General features: G+C 37.9%; 1 long non-coding RNA gene across 4 annotated transcripts in view; it reads right to left on the bottom strand.

Moving 5' to 3' along the window:
- The window catches only part of LOC110400882, a 233,778-nt gene that overhangs the window by 165,038 nt on the left and 45,132 nt on the right, over positions 1-23,608 (bottom strand). For 2 of the 4 annotated variants that reach the window (XR_002440121.1, XR_002440119.1), the window contains exons 3-4: positions 6,137-6,241; positions 3,471-3,642 (exon numbers count right to left, since the gene is read on the bottom strand). This is a non-coding gene — a long non-coding RNA (uncharacterized LOC110400882). The remainder of the gene's footprint in view (positions 1-3,470; positions 3,643-6,136; positions 6,242-23,608) is intronic. The other 2 variants (XR_002440122.1, XR_002440120.1) reach the window with 1 other exon arrangement.

Below are 23,608 nucleotides of genomic sequence, written 5' to 3'. Positions count from 1 at the left end.
AGCCTTGCTTGTTTCCAAGTAGACCATCTGTGCTTATGTCTTCGCCTGCAGCTGCAAACATGCTGTTGTGCTGGATCTAGCTCTTAGACTCTCTTTTAGTGTAGAGAGGTCACAAACACCCTGCCACGTTTGTTGTACAGTGCTTGCTTCTCTAATTGATGACATCTTTTAAGCTATCTGCAGCTCTTCTTTTGCTTCTGTACACTTACTCCATTTGTTTCTGCTCAGTCAGACTGCATATTTAGCTCTTTCAGGGCATCCACTATTTTGCTTTTAACTACATCATCTGGCGGAGTACAAGGAATGGACTTCTCATTAAACTCATCATTAAAACTATCATACAGTTCTTACCAGAGGAGGGAACATTCTTAAAAACGATGCAAGTTTCCAGTGACTAGGGCAGTTCATTTCCCTACCTTTAAACAATGTTCAGCCTTTAGAAACATAGGTCCTAAGAACACAGACTCTCAGCTTACAACTGTTTCTAAACAAATTTACTTAAGGACAACACGAGAAACTGAACTTCAAAGAAAAGTTTTCACTTCAGCGATTTACAGAAAACAAATGAACAAAACAACCCTCAGCCTTAGTTCTTCAAGCTTGCTGCTTACTCACTGCTAACAGGTTAAGACTTCTCTTCTGTTATAAATTAAATAACAACTCGGTCATACTTTTTTTCCAGGAACTCTATTCAGCGTCACGGTTCACATCTCTATGTGTTACGCTGACTAACAACATGAACTGTATGAACTGCTGTGAAAAGGTGACAGAAACCGTTGAATTGCTAAGGCTTGGGACACGGGAGAGCGCTCAACTGTGATAAACACAGTGGGCAAGAAAAGTTTTTCCAAAAACTTTCTGATGCGCAAAGAGAATTAACACTATAAGATGCAGATCTTTCTGAAACAGATTTAAAATGGTCAACATTGAATTGTGAATTAAAATTTACAGCTTTCTAGAAATTACTGGCAGGCTGTTCTCCCTCTTCACAAAGGACTATGAAAACTCCAACAGCACACGACAATTTCTCTGTCTTGATAGTAGAGGTAAATTGAGTCACTTTTATCCACGTTTTTTACCTAACAGGATTTTAGCCTTCACGTATATTTACCCTACAACAGTTTTCACTATTAAGGAGCTACTACAACGAAGATACTCACGCGTTTACTACGCATGAATATGGAAGATTCTTATCTTACTTCATCTGAACTAATATATATTGAACAAAGTTTTCATACACCGAAGTCTACGAAAAGATGTACAGAACCTATTAAAACTTCAACAATTTTATGAGCAAGATGAGAACGGATTCTAGCTCATAACCATGTAGTTGATCCTTGTACTCTTATGCAACTAGTTCCAAGTGCAAGAGGAAGGTAAGAAACCTGTGCTGAATCCACAAGAGCGCCTTGCTCCACTAGCTGTTAATTTTTTGTCACTTCTATAATACATGTTTTTCTCAAGAGCTAATAAATAGCTAAGCCCCTTCTAAATCTTGATTAATATCTGAATCAGGCAGCTACCTATTGGCTAGGTGCCTCCTACAGCCAGAGGAGGATTTCAATAAATTTCATATACGAAGTACAAGCATGCAATGTTAAACTTTCTATTTTTCAGCTACTTTGAATGATAAGGAACAGAAATCTCCTAGTTACAGCATAAACTGTTCATTTACACAGTGTTCCTAGCCTACCCCACTACTGACTGCTACGTAGGCGCTTAGAACAATCGCTTTTTCTTAAATTATTACTAATGTTTTCCCACCTAATTAAATATCTAATTTTCTGGTAGTGTACTTAACTAAATACCAGACCTGAAGCTCCAAGTTCAAGCTCCAGTCAATGAAAATGAGACTGAATAGGAAATACATTACATTTCTTCTGAAATGGGAGCTTACAGATCAAGTATTTCCAGTTTCGTGGTGACCTTAAAGAGCACACTGTATTTTTTATTATAATTAGCTCTTGCACCTTAAGGCATAACCGTTCTCGTCACAGAGCTGGCAAGCAGGCACTTGTATACAGTACTTCCAGTAATAATTACTGTACTTTAGGAATTTTGTATACTTATAATTTAATGCTGCAGCGCTAATTGAAATTTCTTCAATGTAAATCTACATTTCAACATTCCTTTTAAATTAAAAATTAAAATTAAAATCGTTTTTTAAACTGGTTTCATCTTCTATTTGCAATAAAGTATCAATTTCAGAAGCATTCACTTGTATTCTTTTATTTCTATTTTATTAATATTACTTCAAGATATAACAAGAGACTGAACTTCCAAAACCAAAAAGAGACGTATCTTTCTAGAAAAGAAAGGTATCAAGCAAGATGCAATGACTAGTCTTGACTTTTTAAGCTTTAAGAAAAATGGAACATCAACTATCTGAAGTCATGAAAAACGAAGTTTAAAGAGTAAAATACCAAGAGAAAACTTAAACGAATGAGAAGTTTTGCAAATGTGTTTTTACTCACACACATCCAAAGATCAAGCCTGTTGAGTCATACATGAATTTCAATAGGTGGCCACAGAGTAATGTTTAATCTTGCTCTTATATTTTTTGGCACCACTACTGAATTCTCTTCTAGACAGTACCATCACTTCAACATTTGTTGATGAAGTGTATAATGTTACTTTCTTGCTACGGGCAGCGTGGCCTCATCTTTGTGCTTTCATACAAACTGAACAGCAGAAAAAAGTGGGAAGCTCTCTGCATATCATAGAGCACTGAGGTAACAGCTGCTTTCTGGTTTCTATTTAACAAGAAAAAGCAGCTCCCTGCCCATGCACCTTCAATTAATCACTCACCAACTGTAGCCTAGGCAAGATTTTTCTCCTGCAGTCTCATGTGAGTTTAGGATTTGCATGCTGTCCTCCAACAACATAACATACTTAATACTTAAGGACCCTTTTTATTGTACAGAATCATGGGGAGTATTTGCATGTCTCATTAGACAGACACAGAGCACAAGGTAAGTAAATTCACAGTGATAAGCATAATTCCTAAGGCTGGGGCTCAGCTTCCTTACTGGGAGCTATTCAATCTTCATTTCTGGGTGTAAGCTGTTTGCTACTGAAGGCCAAAAGTTAGGAGGGCACATCACATCAAAATTCTTCCTTAGTATAACCAACACAAGAAGCCATCATCTCAGAAACTTGCTTAAAACTTAGTGAAGGGGAAGCTCAAGTAACAAAGCTTTTCTTTTACAACACACAGTTTCTTACCCTCTGACAAAGTGTAATTATTTTTATAGGAGATATCCAACTTAAAAATATTTTTAAGAACTTTCAAGATTTTTTTCTTTGGCTTGAACCACTTAACTAAATTGCAGCTTTCCTTGAAAATCAGTTTTCCAGCAACTCAACATGAATTAGTGAAAAACTATGCTGCATCTTGTACTACAACACACTTCTAAAACACAAAAAGTCCCTTCACCATAAAAATAAAAAATCCACAATTATTTACTTACTCATCTCCATTTTGCTGCTTTTGTTCTGGAGTACAACACCACACAAACAGAGTAACTTCCCAGTTTCTGCCTTCCACTAAAGAGCTCAGCCAGGTGCATGAAATCAGTGATGCTTTAATTAACAACATGTGTGAGCTGTAGATCAGCCAGGGGGCTTGCAGTCTCCTAGAACCTGTTGCAACCCAGTAAAAAAAAAAAAAAAAAAAAGGCTCAGATGCAAAATTAATTTCTGTGCTTTTATTAATCTTAATAATTATCAACTCATGAAAAGTTATGGCATTAGAACCAAATTCTATTATTGCTGTCAAGACAAAATTGTTTTCGAAGTACTTTTCAATGTACCTAGAACTATCTTATCTAACTTATCTATCTATATCTTATCTAACTTATGATGTTTTCTAAATGTACATACCTAAAGAGTGCTAAAAACATGCAGAAAGTGCCTTTTCTAAGAAAGCATGTCTCACTAAAAAAGAAAAAAAAAGGGGGGGGGGGCTAGAAGGAGGAATTTATAGCTTCTGATTTGAGTTTAATAAAGTTTTGAGCAAGTCTATTATTAACATTCTTTATCTGATTCTACAAATAAAGGTTCTTCTGTGTTAGCATCTTTTGCTAGACTTCGACATTTCAAACCAGATCAATTTGTGAATTAAGTTCTTGAAACAGATACTTTTCAAGTCTAGGAAGAGAACAAAATGAAAAACCAAACTGAAGTACCCAATCGCAAAAGATCTGTCAACAATTCTTTTTATAAAACCCAGTTCTCAAGAGGTTACAATGATCACAGCATGGCATTTTTTTCAGGAAAATGATTTTGTCCTAGACAGCTTTCAGGTTTTTTTTTTTTTTCCCCTTTCTTTAAATGAATAATGAGTGTGGCCGTATCTGCGTGGAGAAAAGTTGCCTCACAACTCACACGTCTCTCAACAATGTGAAAAGAGAGAGGACCTCAGACTAGGTCTGGATTACACTCATTTCTGTTTCTCTGATGCTTGAACTAAAAGGTTCACATTATCATACTATCATAAAATCTAATAATAAAATGGAGGACTAGACTGATACCATACCTAACTTTGAAGATTTATCTGCAGCTTAGATCACCGAAGAAGCCTGGTTTTAGAGTAGCTCTTCTAAGCTAATTAAATGAAACTTTTTTTTTCATGTATTCATATACTCTCTCAAAATATTAATGCCAGGCATGCAAAGCAGCCGTTGTTTGGGTAAGGAAAGAAATGCTAGTCGATCCTTTATTTCATGGCTTGAATCACAATTCACTAGAGACAAAGATAAGTCAATTGTGCATCAGTGTTCTAAATCACCAGGGAGAGCGTGGCAAGGCTTTCCTGCTGCATGTTGTTAAAACTGTTTTTACAGAATTCTGCAAAGGGCAGAAATAATAACAATTGATTTCATGTTGCTTGTTATTTGTGGAAACTTAAAATGAAGTGACATATTAATGGGGCTATGCAATGTTTCCCACATTTCTGAAAGTTCCCGTTTTGTAATTTCACTTTATCCTTTCGTACTTCAAAGTTTTGCCATATATTCTTTAGAGAAAGCAGAGTTTTGAAAGAGTGGCACAGAGTAAATGCTAGACATATTCCCGACCATCTGTGCTTATCTTCACGTTAGAAAGAAAGAAAGGATTTGGAATATTAGCTGTTATCATTGTTAAACTGTTGTACTTCTTTAAAAATACAGCTTTTCTAACAGTCTGGGTTTGGAACACGTGACAGGTTTAAAGAACTGCCATTTCTGGTAACTTCCCTAACTCAGATCTTTTCTGTGCACTGCAGATAACTTAAACCACCTCATACAAAATTTTCAAGGTTTTTTTTAATATGCAATAGTTATTTTCTCTTGAATCATAAGTGCACTTGGCAAGAACTCAAAGCATACGTGGCTGCTGATGTTTCATACGCTGGCAGAGAAGGTGAAGGTTGAATCACTCTAACACTTAGGAATTGATTTGGAATAGCTCTTACAGGTTTGGAAAAAGCTACTTGCTCTCCCAGCTACAGAAGCATTACACCACGCCACTACAGACCGAAAGAGTTACGGACGCAGAGTTTACGAAGAAAGCTATTGTACTTTGTAGTACACTCTATTCCCTGAACCTTGGCAACAAAGGAGGAGCTGAACCTCTTTGTGGGAGGATGATTACTGAATTGTGCGCCTGGCACGCACAAGGCCTTTCTGTTCTTCATTGATTGCTGTGGGTATCAGAAGTGAATGAAGTAGGGGAAGATGGATTGTTCGAATACTTGGTTTCCCAGCAGATAAGCACTGAGCTGGGGCACTCGTTCCTGACTTCAGATGGACCTTCAGCTACCTTTTGAATTCTGGAAGCAGTTTATTTATATTCAGAGCTCTTAAAATAAATACTGCCTCATTTTCAGCTGTCTCGCATTAACTACATCTCCCTTTCTGTAACAAAGCATTAAGTTCACTGCTTTGCCCAGAGCCACAGACTTCTCCTTCTAGCTTAGGGGCTTTACAGAACTCCTGTTTTAACCATTATCTCGAACACCTTTCCCTTTCCCTTTCCCACTCGGGCTTGGGCTTGGGCTTAGGGCTAGAGTTGGGCCCGGACCCATGCTGCAACAGCCTATAGCCTGCAATCCCTGGTCAAGTCCCCACCTCCCCCTCCTAGTCAGGGCTGGTACCTTTCATCTCTCCTAGGGGTTTGTCCTAACACCAAACAGCTGTGTCTCAGCCAGTTGGGAGAAGAGCTCTGCCTAGCCCACTCCTTAGGGCTTCTGTGCACAGGCCTGGAAGAAACAAGCAGTTGAGTGTGCTTTGGATTATCTGTAGCAATATCAATCTATATTGAAAGATTAAGGAGCTAAGGAACTAAAAGCTAGGGGGATTCATGTGCAATTCAGAACACTAAAATAGTAGGGCTTCAGCTGTAGAGAAAAAGAATTTCAAAAAGCCAACACAGAATTCATAAAAGTCCTTTCTCCGAAGATGGAAAAAATGCTATTTAGCACATGTTAGCTACTACAGGGAAATGACTGGTAGACATTGAGGTTTTTTATTATTGAATAAAAACGGCCTTCATTCAATAAAGAAGCTGCTTGCAAAATATATATATATCTTTGACAGTCTTACTTTTTGTATAAAGTAAATAATAAAATCATTTTAACCAAAGGCTTTCTAATTTTTTTTTATTGAGTTTTTATTTGCGGGTATACCATTCATTTTGTCTGAGAGAGATGGTGGAGAGGATGTGACATGAAAAATGAGCACTCCTCAGGTGTTGCATTTCTGTTTTCTTTTACACATTTGGACACTCCAAACTGATGGATTCAATTGCAGCTTGTGAGTTTTTCCACCATAAAAAACTGAGATATACTGAAAGCATTCGTTTTTCTTAATTAGATATGGATGGTTCCATTCAAATGTTGCTCTTCGCTCCTCGTGATTTAGAATTGGTCAACTATCATACTACTAATACATTCATAACAAGGTTGCTGCAAATCTACTTTCTTCCTAGAGCCACAGTCACCTGTGGAGGGTCAGGTCAATAGATTGACTCATTACCCATAATTCTCTACATTTTCTTTACATCTTATCTACTTTGTCTGTAATGAGTTCAGTTGTGAATTACATGGATGTCAAAATGAGTTCAATTGTCCCATCACAAACAAGGTTTCATGCCCTTTAATGTTTGTTTTTTTTTTTTTTGAGGTAATGTATGTTCCAGTGTTGCTTCAAAGGCATTCAGCCTTCACGCTGTTGTACTTCTTGAGGGTTTTTTTTGCGTGTTCTTGTTGTAGTTGGTGGTTGGTTAGTTTTTGTTTGTTTCTGAATTGAACAGGATAAATAAGAGAGCATTTATTCAGGACACATTTTGAACAGCACCTCAGAAAGCAGTCCTGGTACATTCCCTTCTAAAAGGTAGGACGTGTGTCTAGCTGACCAGAACGCTTGCTTACAAGCAACAAAACAGTTTCAGTTGTAAAGTGTTATGTGCTTTTTCAAGTACGCACAGCATACAACATGGCAAAACCAGAACTGTTGAGATGGCCACAGATTTCATTTGTAATAATACCTTTACTGGTTTTATTAATCATGTCCCAGCCCTCCAGTGACTAATCTTTCTGTTTTGATATTTTGCTCTACAGAAATTTACAATAAAATAATCATAATAGATGAACAAAAAATTAAAAGCCTGTTGCTTCTATGCTTACTTCTCTAGCCGGATTTTAGATTATGGCTCTGTCGTTAAACTTGTTCTCAATAGCTCAAAAGAAAAAAAAGAAAAAGAGAGAGGAAAATGAAAATAAATACTGCTTACCCAACAAAAATCACCTAATTAATCTCCCTGTGTGCCACAGAAGCCTATGCAGCAAGAATATCTTGCACAGGGTAATAAAATCATGGAGTTATTTTATTGCCTAATACTGAGTCACAAAAAAAAGACGTTGAGTGTCTGGTCAGCTCTGTCTGCAAGGCATGGCATGATTTCTGGTCCCCTCTATTTTGTCCTGGGCTATTGTGCCCTCCACGCTGCTTCATTAGCTTTGATCAAGATATTGAAGAACTGCAAATAAAAGAAGCTGTGTCAACCTGACTTCTCATCCAACTACCACCTGCAACACAGATTGATAATGAGGCATAAGGCTCTTCATCCTTAAAGAGTCTTCTAGGGATAAATTACATGAATGTCAAGTGTTTTCCTGGTAGGCACTGAGAGTTACCATTGTTGGACAGACTGCTCAGACCTCCTATTAATTATGTCTATCCATCTGAGACTACAGCGTGTCATGAGACGGACACAGAGAGGAAGTTTTATTGGTGGGAAAGGAGGTAGGGCATTTCCTAACTGGGCTATTCAGATCTCCACAGGCCACATCCCTAGATGCTGGATGTGGCATCTAGCCCCTGCTGGGGCATGCGCTGCACATTATATTAGAGACGTAAACAATTGTGAGAATTCTACTTTGAAAAGGCAAATAATAGAAAATGACCTATTCCTTGATGTCCTCCCTTTTCCTCTAGGTAATCAAAGATGTTCTCTTGCACGTCACTCAATCATCTGTTTGTAACTTATATTTTGACATTCATAATCATGACAATAAAACATATTTTTGATCTTGAAATCCAATGAGTTTTCTGCATTAAAGTATGTAAACATGCCTGTTTACACTGTCACACAAAGCTACAGAAATTAGAAACGGTTAATAACTTCCAATTAATTGTAATTGATACTATCACTATTGTATTGTCTTACATAAAAATTGTTCTGCATCAGAAGAAGTGGAAAATTGTAACTACCTTTACACAAGCTAAGAGGAATATACTATTTTGAAACTGCAATATGCTGAATCAGTAAGATTTCAGAATCTTACACTTTAACAAGTGTATTGGGTATTCTTCCCCCATAAACAAAATATGAACCTTACGAATCCCCAACCATCATTGTAGTTGATTATTCTGAAACAGCATATAAAATGAACCAGATTGGTGCATAATCCTAACAACAAAGGAGGGGAAAGAGCCTTTTAAGTATCATTATATCATTTGACTAATAATGTTTCCATATGGAAAGTGTATCCACGCTTAAAATATATTTGAAGACAAATACTGTCATATAAACAGTACTATAGAAAGGAATCCTGACATCTTCCACGGTACCCCACTGAAAAGTCTTGAAAAGCTCATTCCTGAAAACCATTTCAACAGAAAATAAATGTAATACTGACACCACTTAAGCAAAGACAGCACAAAGAACAAAAACCTGAGTTACCGAGGAGCTTTGTGAACTTGTATAACGCTACAGATTTCACAGAATCTTCTTGAAAAGGTGACGAATACTGAGTCTGTCACCATGCAAACTCTATGACATATGGGCAATAGATTGTTGGTAAATATTTAATAAAATGAAACATTATTCTCTGTCACACAACCTCTAGTATTACAAAGAGGCAAAGGAACAGCAGCAAAGCACGTGCTCTTTTTTGACAATGGTGCTGTGTTTCAGGTTCCCCGTATCTACGGACTAAGATTAAAACTCAGCCTGTTACCACAGTGTAATACAACTCAGCAGAAGGGGCCTCTGTAGATTTGCTTTTTAGTTAAACTTGCCTTCTATGGTTCAACAGCTTGGCAGCAGTGTAAAAGTATATTGTTTTTGCTGGAACATCTGTCCTTCAAGGTACTACTATTCCTACTTTAAAATCCTTACAATAAAGCCATTAGAGTTTGGGTGAGCACGGCTTTTTTTTCTTTCTGCTATTATGTTCTACTTTGCAGCAGGTGTAAGACAGACACGTAGGACAGAATTGGTGTTTCTAAGTTCACAGAAAATTATAAAACACCTGAATTCATCAGTCACTACTGCTTACGCGATAGGGGGCTAAACTATTTTTTTCTTTTGGAGTTCTGACATAAAATTAGAATTACTAGTAAAAATAGTTTTGGAAACTTCCGTTCTAGCGGAATTCCACCAACAGAAAATAACATATTTGGAAGATCCACTGATGTCTGTAATGAATTGCTGGAATGCCAAATGCCCGCATTCAGATATACCATGCCAGAGTCATGTGCAATATTGCCAACATTGCCAATCCACATCCTAAAATGCTGGATACATTTAAAATCTTTGCTTTTAAGAATAAGGAGTGTTAAGTGTTTGTTTTTTTCCTCATGTTTTCCTATTTTTTCACATACATTGGGGCACACTCATTTCAACGTATGCTAGTTGAGCATCAAATACATTTAAGAATAATTTCTTCACTGAAAACCAAAACACAAATGTCATTTCCAGAGGTTTTAAGATACTAAGTTCCCTGCCAAAAAGTTGAAGAGTGTTAGAAGATAAAAAGATATGAGATCCACTGTCAAGACTGACAGTTGGCCACACTGTACATGGAAAGCATGTGCTGCCAAGTTTCTGTGGTGGAATTAATCAGCCATCAGAAGTGCTTGTCTCAGCCCATTTGCTTCAACTACTCCCCTTCCCTCTAGAAGCAGTAACTTACTGCTGTACGGATTTACTACAGATAATTGAGCACTTGAATGGGTGCATATGTCAATGAATAAGCTGGAAAAATTACATTTACTGCTTGGCTAACAACAGGCGGGGTCAGTACATACATCTCAAAAGCTGTTAATGAACAACAGCACTTTCTTCCAAATTAAATTGAAACAAAGGACCTCACATTTTACATCAACATTATAGATAAAACATTTCTGAAATCTTAAAAGTTTCCTTATCCAGCAGAGAGATGGGCTGTTGCTTTTTTCATTAAAAACAAAACCAACCAACCAAAAACCCAGCCTTTTTTTACATAAATTCACCCTGCAAGGCAACTATATTTTTACAGGACAGTCAAATCCCACAGCTGCAATTATTCCGCTTAGTGTGGTATTACAATCCTTAAACACGCCCCCCAGTGTTTTCCTGCTGTACTTTATTTTCTCATCAGCTTACTTATTTTAGTGCTTCATAATTCACAACCAGAACTTCAGCCAAACTAAGAACACATACGCACTACTGAAAAATATCCTGGCAACAGTTCAAATTAGTAATAACATTTTGAACGTTTGTTATTTAAGTTTGTTTAATTCCTTCCACAATAAAGAGAGTAACTATACTTCATCGTGAGATCTTCCATTATCCGATCATGTATCAAGAAGACACGAAGAAGTCATTCTAGAACAGCATCTGCTATAGCGTTTAAGTTCTGCAGCTGTTAAAGCTGATACTGAACACAAATAAAGTCCACTAGGTGGCATAAAGCAATAAATATCATGATAAAAGTCATAATGAAAACACTATTCTTTGTCATGATATTTATTTTATGACAAAAGTACATTGTAACAAAATAAATTTATGTCTACTAAGCATTAATATTAATAATTTGTTGCCTTCTATATACAAATTACTGTGCAGGGGAATATTGAAGACACAAGCTTACATAAGAAAAAGTCAGATAATATTCAATAACGAAGGTTATAAATACAACCCTAACTCTGCTCTTTGAGATTTTATATAGTAATACATTATTATTACATGATACTACTACTACTTTAAAAATAATACACGATAATCTAGACGTTCATTCTTAGTTTTCTTCTCGAAAAGAAACAAGAAAAAGAGAAGAAAAAAAGTAACAATTTTCCACGTGCTTTTAATACTCAGAGTGACTATGCCTCATTTTCACTAACGACTGTTAACAAGACATCCTCTTTAAGAATGAGGCCTGCCCTGGAAAATTTCATCTGGAAAACTGAGTGCTTAGATGAATTATGGGTACTTCTAAAACGTGCATGTTTTTAATCATACCAGTCACAAGTACTATAACCTTAACAAAGAGACATATTGCATGTTACCTGCATATGAAAGAATACTATTTAACTCTTCTTCACAGCTCTGTGTTTGTGAAACACAATGCAAACACTTAAAGGTTTAATTTTTGCAATGCTTTTGCCAGATTGGTATGTGTTCCCTACCTCGCACATGTGAATACTGAAACAATGAACAGTTAAATTACTTGATTCGTGTTCAGACAATGGAAGACGAAAGAATTACAATACAGGAATCTTGTACTCAACTATCTATCTGTTCTTATGTTAGGTATATTGCAGACTTCACTGTTCTCCCGGAGAAGACAATAAACATGTCTCGAATGCTTTTGAAAGCCTGATTTTAAACTTGCAAAGGGCATTTGTATCTTCGGTTCGCCCTACGCACATTGCTTTCTTCTATCATTCGTGAGTACGTGCATTCAGTTTCTAGATTCTAAACATCTTACTGTGCAGCTTCTGTACTTTCCTGTACTATTGTAATGCGAATGCAAAATCAAGGTGCAGTCCCACTGAAGAATGTTAGGTAGTGTAGTGTCAAGGGGAGGTCCTCTTTTTCTCTCAGCGGGCACCAATGAGACAAGTCCTTCTCTGTCTTTATTTTCCCACCTCAGGTATTTATACACACAGGGAACGTCCCACCCTCCTACAAGCCTCCTTTTCTCCAGGCTGAACAGCGGCTCTCCTCATGTGACAGATGTTCCAGTCCATTAAATCATCTTTATGACACATCGTGGACTCACTCACTCCTGACTTTCTTGGGGAAGGCCAGAAGTGCACCCAGCGCTCCAACTGTGTCTCACCAATGTGGAATAAAGGAGAAGAACCATCTCCCCGGGCCTGTTGGTGGTGCTCTTTCTAATGCAGCCCAAAAGCTGCTAGGCTTCTTTGCTGCAAGGAGACATGGCTGGCTTATGGACAGATTGCTGTCTGCCTGGACCTTCAGAGTCTTCTACTGCAAAGCTGCTCTCTAGCTGGTTGGCTCCTAGGCTGCGCAGGTGTATGGTGCTGTTCCTCTTTCAGTGCAGGACTTTGCATCTCCCTTTACCGAACTTCATGAGATTCCCCTTCATCCACTTCTCCCAGCCTGCTAAAGTCCCTCTGATCAGTGACACTTCCATCTGGTGTATCTTGCACTCATCCCAGATTTGTATCATCTGCAAACCTGCGGAGAGTGCACTCTGTTCCATCATCAACGTTATTAATGAAGATGTTAAACATTATGGACCCTATTATCTAGTTCAGGGTGCGCAGGAGAAATCAAAGATGAGGAAACATATTTACAATCCAAAAAGATGCCATCTGCAGACAGTGGGGAAAAGCCTTCCACATAAAGGAATGCTATGAAGCAGGCCACATTTCCTCAGTGTAGTGTTTCCTGGTAGTTTTTCTCTCGAGCTTTTTAACTAGGTTGTTCCACAAATGGAAGCTTATCTCTACATGACAGCCAACAGACCCCAGCATTACATGATAATTGTTGATAGCAGCCAAATTATTACCTGATCTCAGATAGAACGCAGAAGAGTCTAACAAAATATCTTCTCTGCCTCTGTTTCTTCTGCTGTCAGGTTTCTTGCTTTGCAGATGTTGCAAGCTGTTGCATGTTGTCCTTTGCTGCTGTTTAATTAGCTGTGGAAAGTCGTTGCCTGTATGCTTTCTTTGCATGCTTTCAGATACCTTATATTGAAGTGCTCTTTAGCAGGTTATGTAAGACATTTCAGCAAAGGGATGGTGAAGATGTGACAATGTGTTCATCCTTGTAGAGGATGAGTCAGATGTGGTACCTTTGTGTTCATCGTGCAGGTTTAGTTTGGGCTTAGTTTTCGTAAGTGCCCCAATCACTGGGTTAGGTTTTTTTTCTCAGCACTTTCTTGATGTGCATTTACACAACTTCAAAATGAATTTGAGCTTCTGAGAGGTGTTATTCTCTTTGACAAATGAAATTAAAGCCTGTTTGAAATTTCATATTTCTGGGCCATAAACGCTTTTTTGCTAATCATTATTGTAAAACTAATAGACGGCTGAGCTGTCCTTGTTTTGCTTCTAATGTGCTCACCTCATAGACTGTGCCTAGAAAGTAAATTACTGTATAATGAAACATGGCTTTCATGACTGCTATCCATAAGCCAGTCCTGTTATGAGCAGCAGTGGGACATCTAGTTACGAAACATAAAAATGTTAGAATGTGTATAATTTTTTCCTTCTAGTATAATTTTAAAACAAAAGATGCTTCACAGCTAATTGAATGTAAGGAAAAAAGCAGATACTACTTTAGTTAATTGTTTCAATCTTCACTGAGAAATACGTTATCTTATTAAAATCCTATTGGAATACTTGATGATTCCCCTCTGTCTGTACTGATATCGCACAATAGCCTGAAGTTGCTTCAAGGATTTGTTTTGATTTGATTGTATATTTTAATGTTTAAGCAGTAGGCTCACTCATTAGTGGAAAAAAGACATTTGGCATTACAGCTTTAAAATTAAAATTCACTCTAATATGACTTGCATGCGGAATTTTCAACACTAGAAGTCTGAAAATGACTTCTGAGCATTCTTATAAAAGATAGGTTACGTGGGAAAGCCAAAACCTTACTAAGTTCAATCACTTGTATGCTATGCTAATCAGTAACGTGTCACAAAAGAATGAGAGAGAGAGTGTGAGACGATGCCAGTTTTTCTCTGCCTTTTTATGAAAACAAGGATCAATGTTACAATCAAAAAAGTACCTAGAAAAGTCAAGTGTCCGCTACGTGCACATGCCTCCCATTAAAGAAAAGGTTTTGTTCTCTGTCTGAACAGAGTTCCTTTAAACATACGCTCATGGCTTTGTTAAATTTGGCTAGAACAGTAAAGCCGGTCATAAAATAGAATTCCAATTCAGAATCAGAAATTCTGAAATCTTTTTAAAAGCTACTAAAAGAATGTAAGTTGTTTCATTAAAAAAAAAAAAGTCAATCCTAAAAGGACTTTTAACAAATGCACCTAAAGCTCCTCGAAGAAAGGAACCAACTTAGACATGCTGCGCACTCGGAAGCCTGGAATCTGAGACAGCTGAAGACAATGACACTTCCCTGAAACCTTGTTATCATTTAGCAATTTTTGTGAGGTATTCTATGCATTTAGGGATGTTCCTTAGGTATTTTTTAAAGCCTTTAAGGAAAAAAAAACCACCCAAATTAATACCAAAATCAAGAGAAATTGACGATATATAAGCATCCTGACCTCTCGAAGTTACTTATCTGCCTTGTATAATCCTCATTTATAACACTTCCCTTTAGTATAATGTGCTAATACTCCTTCATGAGGTCCTACATGAGCCAAAACTTCTGATTTCCTTCAGTGGTTGCACTGGAATTAACTATTAACGAAATAATATTAACAGAAAAAAACCAACAGAAATTCTTAATAACAACCCCAGCTCAGCAAAGAATATCTTGATGGGCAGCATGTAGACATCACCATGGATTTATATCCTTCTTTCTTGTTTTTGAAGTAGATTGATCATACTATTGTTTCTTACAAACAACATGAAACAAAAAGGACTTTAAATACAGCGTATCACCTGTCTAGCTTCATCGGATTCATATTTATCAGCAAGTCCATACATCCTAAAATGGCCTTAAGGAAAAGCGTTCTTTTCAGGATATTGATACTGGTTTTATAAAAGGTCAGGCCCACAACCTTAGTTCTGTCCATAGATATGCCTTATAAGCATATGTGCTTATATCAAAAAACTATGTCTGTGGTAATAAATTAATAATTTCCATTCACTGCAAGTTTCCTGAGCTGAAAATAGATAAAATAGTGTGGAAGTACTCCATATTTTCATATTTAACATTTTATAAACACAAAAATAATAGAGCATCTATATATGGCATATTAACACAACTGGATGTTGAGCATGTAACTGTTTTGAAAATTGAAGAAGTGACAGCTAGACAACAATGTAACAATTATCGTGAATATCTAACTCCAATATACAACATGAAAATAATACCATACCTATCAGGGTGTTTTGTTTCACATTTTCCATATTTACAAGGGCTGAAAATGATTTAAGAGGCAAGAGATGTACTTGAAATACACGGGAGCTTTACCAACTCTTGCTTTCCATAGAAGGACATAGAAGTCACATGTCTGAATGACATCATGGAAACTATACTGTAATTCAGTGCAGGAACTGATCAATTAAAAATGCATTATTTATATCACAATACATTACTAAGCTGGTACCACGATAAACACGGTGATTTGGGGCACAAAAACACTTTCCTGATAGAGTTGTTGGACAGTGCCAATGTAAGGACATGAAAACGGTTCTTAGAAAATAGGTAACGTGGTTATTTGATCTCAGTGGTACTGGCCAAAAAGAAAGCATTACAAAGGACTGCTGGGAAGCAGAAGATACGTTACACTTTAACAGAGCCCATTCGTATCTATCGTCTAGATGAACTACTTTCAATCAAAGATTAAGCTGTACACTCAGTTGCTACTGGAGTTGAAGATGTCAAAGAAGGACCAGGTCACTGCAGCATCAAAACTCAGAGAACTCATTCGTGTCTACAGTGAAAATTACTCTGTTCTGAATAACAATACACTGTAGATTACACTTTCAAGGATGTCTTTGTTGAAATCTGAGAATGGTTTTTAAAATCACTGTGTATGACTCTTCGCGTCAGTCAGTACCCATCAGCTGTGTCTGAAATACATCACTGTAAGAGCATTTATAAATTCTTGGATTAGACAACTGCGTACTACAGAAAATGTAGAAATTGTATCTCTCATGAAAGAGTGTTGTGGAAACAGTGAATTGGCAGTATTTGTTTACGCTTGCTACAAACCATTTTGTTAATCTTGAGCGCATACCGTTCCTAACACGATCAGAGTCTGCCAAATGAAGGACCACCTCCAGCCTCATTAGGTAAAACCCAGTTTCTTCTTCAGGCAGCCCAACGAACAACTTCGTTTGTTGGCCACTTACTCCATCTCTAATTTCTTTTGCCAAAGGAAGGTCAGAATTGGCATATATCTGAAGATTCCACAATGAAAATGGGCTGGCACATTTTTATTGAGAAATTACTCCCCTTTAATGATGAATTTACAAGTCAACACAGTGAACAGTGGCTTTAAATCAGTTTGGGACAAAATTATGCCTATAACTATTATGGGGCTTCTCAAGATATTCTGAGAAACAGCTTCAAAGTGCATACATTAAGAAGAGAAGGGAATGCAGTCTTCTGAGCTTTCAGTTAAATCGCTGCTACTGCACTGAGATGATTTATTAAGAACACTACTTCTGAATTCCCACCTTTCCCTATAGAACAGTATTCTGGTAAAGTCACAAAAGAGATGGTCCGTTCCAATGGTACTGGTAGCACCAGAAAGGCACCTTTGAAAATTGTTTCTTTCAAAATATCTTGTAACTCTAGAAAAGTATGTAAAACTTTCAACTGAAAGGCAATCTTGGGCAAAATGTTACATTTTATTCTATTTTTCTACTGACACTATTTTTGGTACAAAGAGTTCTTTCTATTGCAGAAAATGTATTTCAGACCCTTTGTCCCTGCCAGACAGCAGAGGAGCAAACAGCTCCCCACCTATTTTTTTTTTTTTTGACTTAAACTAGGAACATACAGCAGGGATATGAGTAAGCACGCAACAAAGGTATGTTTTCAACTTCCTAAAGATATAGCAACTAAATCTACTTCATTAAAAGCGAGCTTTTCCTTTATATTCTTCCTCTCTATCCTGGCCACTGGCAAAGTTGCATTATTATCCTATGAGTCATTCTTCCCTCAAAATCTCTCTGGGTAGTACTTGTTAATTAAACCTTCTCATCCTCTCTTTCTCTCGTACAGTTGTTGGCAACAGTCTTGTATCCCCTCTTTTGAATAGATATCTATATGTAATCTCCCATTATTAGAGTGGTAGGAAGGAACTGACTATCTTTTACCATGTGTGCCTGTTGAGCATACAATTACTAATTATATCAAATACGCCTTGTGAGTGCTACTGGTCATTTAAATAGTACATTTTCTTCATCTCTTTAGGACAGTGTTGTCTATTGTACAATGCTTCTGTTTGATTCTTTGGTGGCATTTTAGCTACTGAACTTGAAAAGTTCTTCAGTTTCGTAAAGAAAAAATGTGGAACATCTGTCTGCTTTCTTTGGATACGACTCCGCAGTAGCTGAAGTAGCCCGCCGTTTGGAAATGCAGGGTAGAAAAATTAAATGTCATTTGAATACACCTTGCAATAATAGCCTGATGGTAGTACAGCAGCCAAAACCAATACTCATCAGTATTGTAGCTGGTAAAATCGTATGCACTGAATTCTTAATTTCTTTTTTTTTTTTTAATGAAATGATAGGAATTCATTTTTCATGAAAACTAGGAGGTTTTGCTCCCAACCGCACAAACATACATAGATACTTCATGATGGCTCTGTCCCACAAGACATATGGCAAACTGAGCACGAATGGGTAACGTGAGTACAAGGGAGCGGATACTATGACTACTATATATGCTCAGTGAAGGAAACTGACAGGGTGGCTATATTTCCAAGAAGTTATAACTTGTATCTTTATCTATAGTTATTTATTGCACAGCTCTGTCCAGACTAACAGCTCTAGCTGTAAGCACTGGGCAGGGTCGGAAAGGTGAAAAACAAGTGAAAAATAGCTGATCAATTGGAAAAGTAAGATAAGCAGAGGAGTAAGAAGCCAAAATGAAGCCTTAAGGACTTCAACTGAAATCAGACCTCCACCATAGATGCTACTGTAGAAATAAATAATTAGAATGAAAAATCTTAATTGGAATATATAGGAATTCAGTGACGGTGATTAAACCTAGGCCAAAAAAATCTTGGAGCAAATGCAACGCAAGAATCTACTCGGAAAAATCGATCCAGACCTCATCCAGAAATCCATCCTCCTTGTAAGCAGGGACAAAGTAACACAGATCGCTACACTCTGGGTAGCCATGACTCTCCCTTGGCGTTGATCTGGTAAATCCTTCGAAGTCCCTTTGTGACCCCTGTTTCTATGGATTTAACAGTAAGGAGAATGGGCCATTATACGTGTGAAGTTTGATGTTTTTATTTCTGTCACGTATGAACATCAAAAGCATTTGTTGGGACTGCAGTTGTCAAACTGTAAGCCAGCATGTGAAAACAGCTGTCTATCCTCAGCACCAACAAACATGAATAGATCTGTCATCATAATTACAGCTCAGAGCTGGATTGTCTTCAAATACCAACAACAGTCTGCACTGCGAGCGATGTCAAATAAGACTGACTCAACTGGTTTAGGATCCATTTTTCAAGAGAACATAATGATATTCTCTTCTAGGTAGGGATGCAAAAGTTTCCGTCTAACAAAGTCCGATATTTCTCATGCTAAATATTTCATGACCTCGTAGAAGAAGTCATTCTAGAAATAAAAAAAAAATGATTTACACATTTAATAAAATAATTATGCAGTTTATTTATGTGCGTATAATTTTAACTTGATTAGACAGTACTGTTTCCATATTACAGCATTCTGTTATTCCTGTCTTCTGATACCACTTTACGGATCCCTTACAAGTGTTTCTTTATACGCGTACAGTAGCTGGAGGGGGGTTTATAATGGAATACTGAGATTTTCATCCCCAAAGAACTCTGCGTTAGCAACAAGTGACAGAGAGGCATGTGAAAGCAAGTATCTTGTGACTTAGCAGTGACCTAGCTAAAAATGATTTGGGAATTTTAGGAAGAATAAAGATCTGCAATGTAAATATCACCCCGTTAATGCAGCTGGTCAGCAAATTTACCATGAATATTACATTTCTCTGTATATCGGTGATCATATGAGAAGGAGATAGGCTTATTCCAGGAAAAAAGCTAGAGACGTCATCTCCTTTGCAAAGCAGGAACCAAAAGTATGACTAAAGGAATCAGTTCCCAGCTGTTGCTCTGAACAAAACCTGTGGAAGGGACCTGTGTATTGACTTTCCTCAGGAAAACAGATTACAGTTTTCAGATGTGAGATTACGAACTGGCATTCTTAAATTACAGTTTCTAATATTTGTTCTCTAAGGATACAGTTTCTCCCAAATTTGGTTATTGCTAGATATCCAACACTCAATAATGGGCAAGCTAGGATACTCTGCTTTCCCATCATGCATTACTCCTACATTCCTCAATTATTTTAATTATCATAACAGCTTAGTATACACTGGAAGTATGTAAGTATTCTAGTAAAGAAAAACTACTAACCAACTGGAATTACAGGTCACCAGTACTATTATCCATATAAATCAAAAGTGACTATATAGAGACAGTTCAGTCTCTCAAAATTGTCTAGCATGAGCGTTTGCACGTATTTGATGAGAAGATTTATCAAATCTGTTTTGTCAAAGGTGGCCAGCCATCCCGAGGGTGTGTATAGCTATGGGGATCCTCTTGCATCCCTCAAGGCAAACCTGCATCCTCCACTCTCTTTTCTTCTCTGAAATGCCTGTAAATCAATGCATGCAGCATGGGGAATAAACAGGAAGAATTAGTGATCTGTGTGTGTCGCATGGCCATGATCTCATTGCAGCCATGGAGACATGGTGGGACAGCTCGCATGACTGGAATGCTGACGTGGACGGCTACGTGCATTTTAGGGGAGAGAGACCAGTGAGGCAAGGCAGTGGAGTTCTTCTTTATGTGAGAGAGCAATTGGAATGTATCGAGCTCTGCCTAGGGATGAATGATGAATGAGTGGAGAGCTTCTTGGTGAGAATTAAGGGACAAGCTAATATGGGCGAGACCATCGTGGGTAGTAAACACAGTACAATCAACCTGATCAGGAGGAGGAAACTGACAAGGCCTTCTACAGACAGCTGAAAGCAGCTTCACAACCACAGGCGCTGGTTCTCATGGGGGACTTAAACCACCCTGAGATTTGCTGGAAAAGCAAAACTGCCAGGCACAGAGTTCAGGAGGTTCCTGCCGTGCGTGGAAGATAAATTTCTGATGCAGGAGGTGGAGGAGCTAATGAGGAGAGGTATGCTGCTGGACCTTGTTCTTACAAACAAGGAAGGACTGGGAATGTGAAGGCTGGGGGCAACCTTGGATGCAGCAACCATGAGATAGTGGAGTTCTGGATCTTACGTGGAAGAAACAAGGTATTAAGTTAGAATTGCAACCCTGGATTTCACTAGAGCCAACTTTGACCTCTTCAAGGACCTACGGGGAAGTATTCCATGGGTTAGAGCATTGGAAGGTAAAGGGCTACAAGACTGGCTGACATTCAACCACTTCTTCCAAGCTCAAGATCGGCGCATCCCTAAGAGTAAGAAATCAGGCAAAGGTGGAAGGAGACCCACATGGATGAACAAGGAGCTCGTGGAAAAACTCAACTGAAAGAAGAAAGTCTATGGAATGTGGAAAATGGGTCTGGCTACTTGGAAGGAATATAGGAATGTCGTAAGGGTATGTAGGGATGCTATAAAGGAGGCTAAAGCCCACTTGGAATTAAATCTGGTGAAGGAGGTCGACAACAAGAAAGGCTTCTTTTAGTATGTCAGCAGCAAAAGCAAGACTAGGGAAAATGTGGGTCTGCTGCTTGATGAGATGAGTGCCCTGGTAACAGAGGACGATGAAAAGGTAGAGTTACTGAACATCATCTTTGCTTCAATCCTTACTGCTAAGACTGCCACGAGGGAATCCCTGACCCTGACGATAAGAGAGAGAGTCTAGGGAAAGGAAGAATTCCCCTAGGTCAAGGAGGATCCAGTCACAGATCATCTAGGCAAACCTGACGCATGCAAATCCATGCATCCCTATGGGATGCACCTACAAGTGCTGAGACAGGTAGCAGAAGCAATTGCTGAACATCTCTCTATTATCTTTGAAAGAACATGGAGAATGGGAGAGGTGCCTGAGGTTTGAAGAATAGCCAGCGTCACTCCAAAAAGTGCAAGAAGGATGATTCAGGAAACTACAAGCCAGTCAGTCTCACCTCTGTCCCTGGAAAGGTGACGGAGCGGCTTATTCTGGATGTCATCTCCAAGTAAGTGGAAGAAAAGAAGGTTATCAGTAGTAGTCAACATGGATTCACCAAGGGGAATATCATGCTTGACCAATCTGGCACCCTTCTATGATGTCATGACCAGCTGGGTAGATGAGGGATGGATGTTGAGTACCCTGACTTCAGAAAAGCTGTTGTCTCCCATAGCATCCTCATGGGTAAGCTTAGGAATTGTGGTATAGATGAGTGGACCTGCCGGAGGGAACCTGCTTCAGCAGTGGGGTTGGACTTGATGATCCCTAGAGGTCCCTTCTAAACCCTACAATGCTGTGATTCTTGGTAAGTGGTTTATTTACAGTGTGGAAAGTAAGATCTTTTTAAATTACATTATATGGAGCTGTATTTCCAAAAGAAATATATACATTTCTAAAAGAAGCAGGCAGGGAAGACGGAGAAGAATGTAAGAAAGAGAGGGAAATTGTAATGCGGTGGCGGTATACTAAAAGAATAAACTGAAAGAGGACTTTCAAGTCCATTGTCAGAGGAGCCAGATACTAAACCCCTTGCTCAATTTGAGTCTATACTTGAAGTTAACTGTGTAAAAAAACACGCAGGCACTGAACCTTAAAATCGTTCAGGTTAGAAGGGACATCAGCAGCTTTCTAGTCTATCCTCTTGTTCAAAATCCCAGGAGGATCTCTTAGTTTGATCCTGGTTTTAATAAATGTACGTGTTCCCGGAAATAAGAAGTATGTTCTGTCAACATCTTCTATGGAAAATACATTGTCATCATATTATGAATATTTTTCAATGTAAAACAGTCCCAAGCAGCTCACTGAAAGAATCTGTAAGGGTCTTAAAAGTCAGTAACTATTTTAAAGCTCTCCCATTCTCTGAGGGCCAACAAGGTCACAATTTTTAAAAATGAAACTTTGGATGTTGGCTCTGTCATTAAACGTAGGCACATTGTATAGCACTTACTCATGCAAATCGAGTAGTTGGCAGCTATGATTAGTAAACCTGCCTACTGCAATAAATAACAAAACTCAGGCACAAAATTATAAGAAAGCCTGTTTACCAAAACTTAAACCAGGTTCTAATTTAAGAAGATGCTGTCATTATCAAGTTACAAGAAAATAAATAGTTGTAGCTGGATAAATAATACTTCCAATCACATATATAACATTTTTAATAGATATTTTAAAACCAAATGACTATAGACAAGACTTGACTCTTGTTCAAGCTGATGGAAATGCATAGCTAATGATGATGACTTGACAAATAGTGTTTTGTAGCTCAGCATTTGATCTATCAAATAGCGTTATTGTGCTCTTTGTAACTGTTGTAGATTTCGTGGAAATAAATAGGAGGTATTGCTTTGGGAACAACTTACATATAATGATAGAACCCAGGAAAACAAAATATTTGAGGTTTTATGCAGACAAATTCCTACCAGACATTGTGCAGTAACACACTTAAATTGGACAGTACTGCTAACAAACTGATGGTTACCAGTGGCATAAGGGAGGGAGACTGATAGAAATAAAATCTGGTGATGATTACTCTCTGAGCTGCAGATTGCAGTGTTTGAATTCAAGCCTAACTTCTACAACATTATTTCTTTTTCCATCCCTCTCACCCTGCCGAGCCCTGCTGCATAGACATACATGGTCACTGTATACGGGAGCCAAAGACAGAAAGGAAACCTGCAGTGCGCTTCATTTTGTTTCTATGATACAGGCACAGGTTTCTCTTTCTGCCTCGGGACTTGTAGCAAATTTTGGTGTACATAAATACAAATATAACTGAGCACACACCGAGAC

The sequence above is a fragment of the Numida meleagris genome, chromosome 6 (genome assembly GCF_002078875.1).
Source record: "Numida meleagris isolate 19003 breed g44 Domestic line chromosome 6, NumMel1.0, whole genome shotgun sequence".
In the NCBI taxonomy this organism is placed as follows: domain Eukaryota; kingdom Metazoa; phylum Chordata; class Aves; order Galliformes; family Numididae; genus Numida; species Numida meleagris.
Note: the sequence above shows the minus strand (reverse complement) of the source record. Positions and strands in the feature narration are given on the sequence as shown.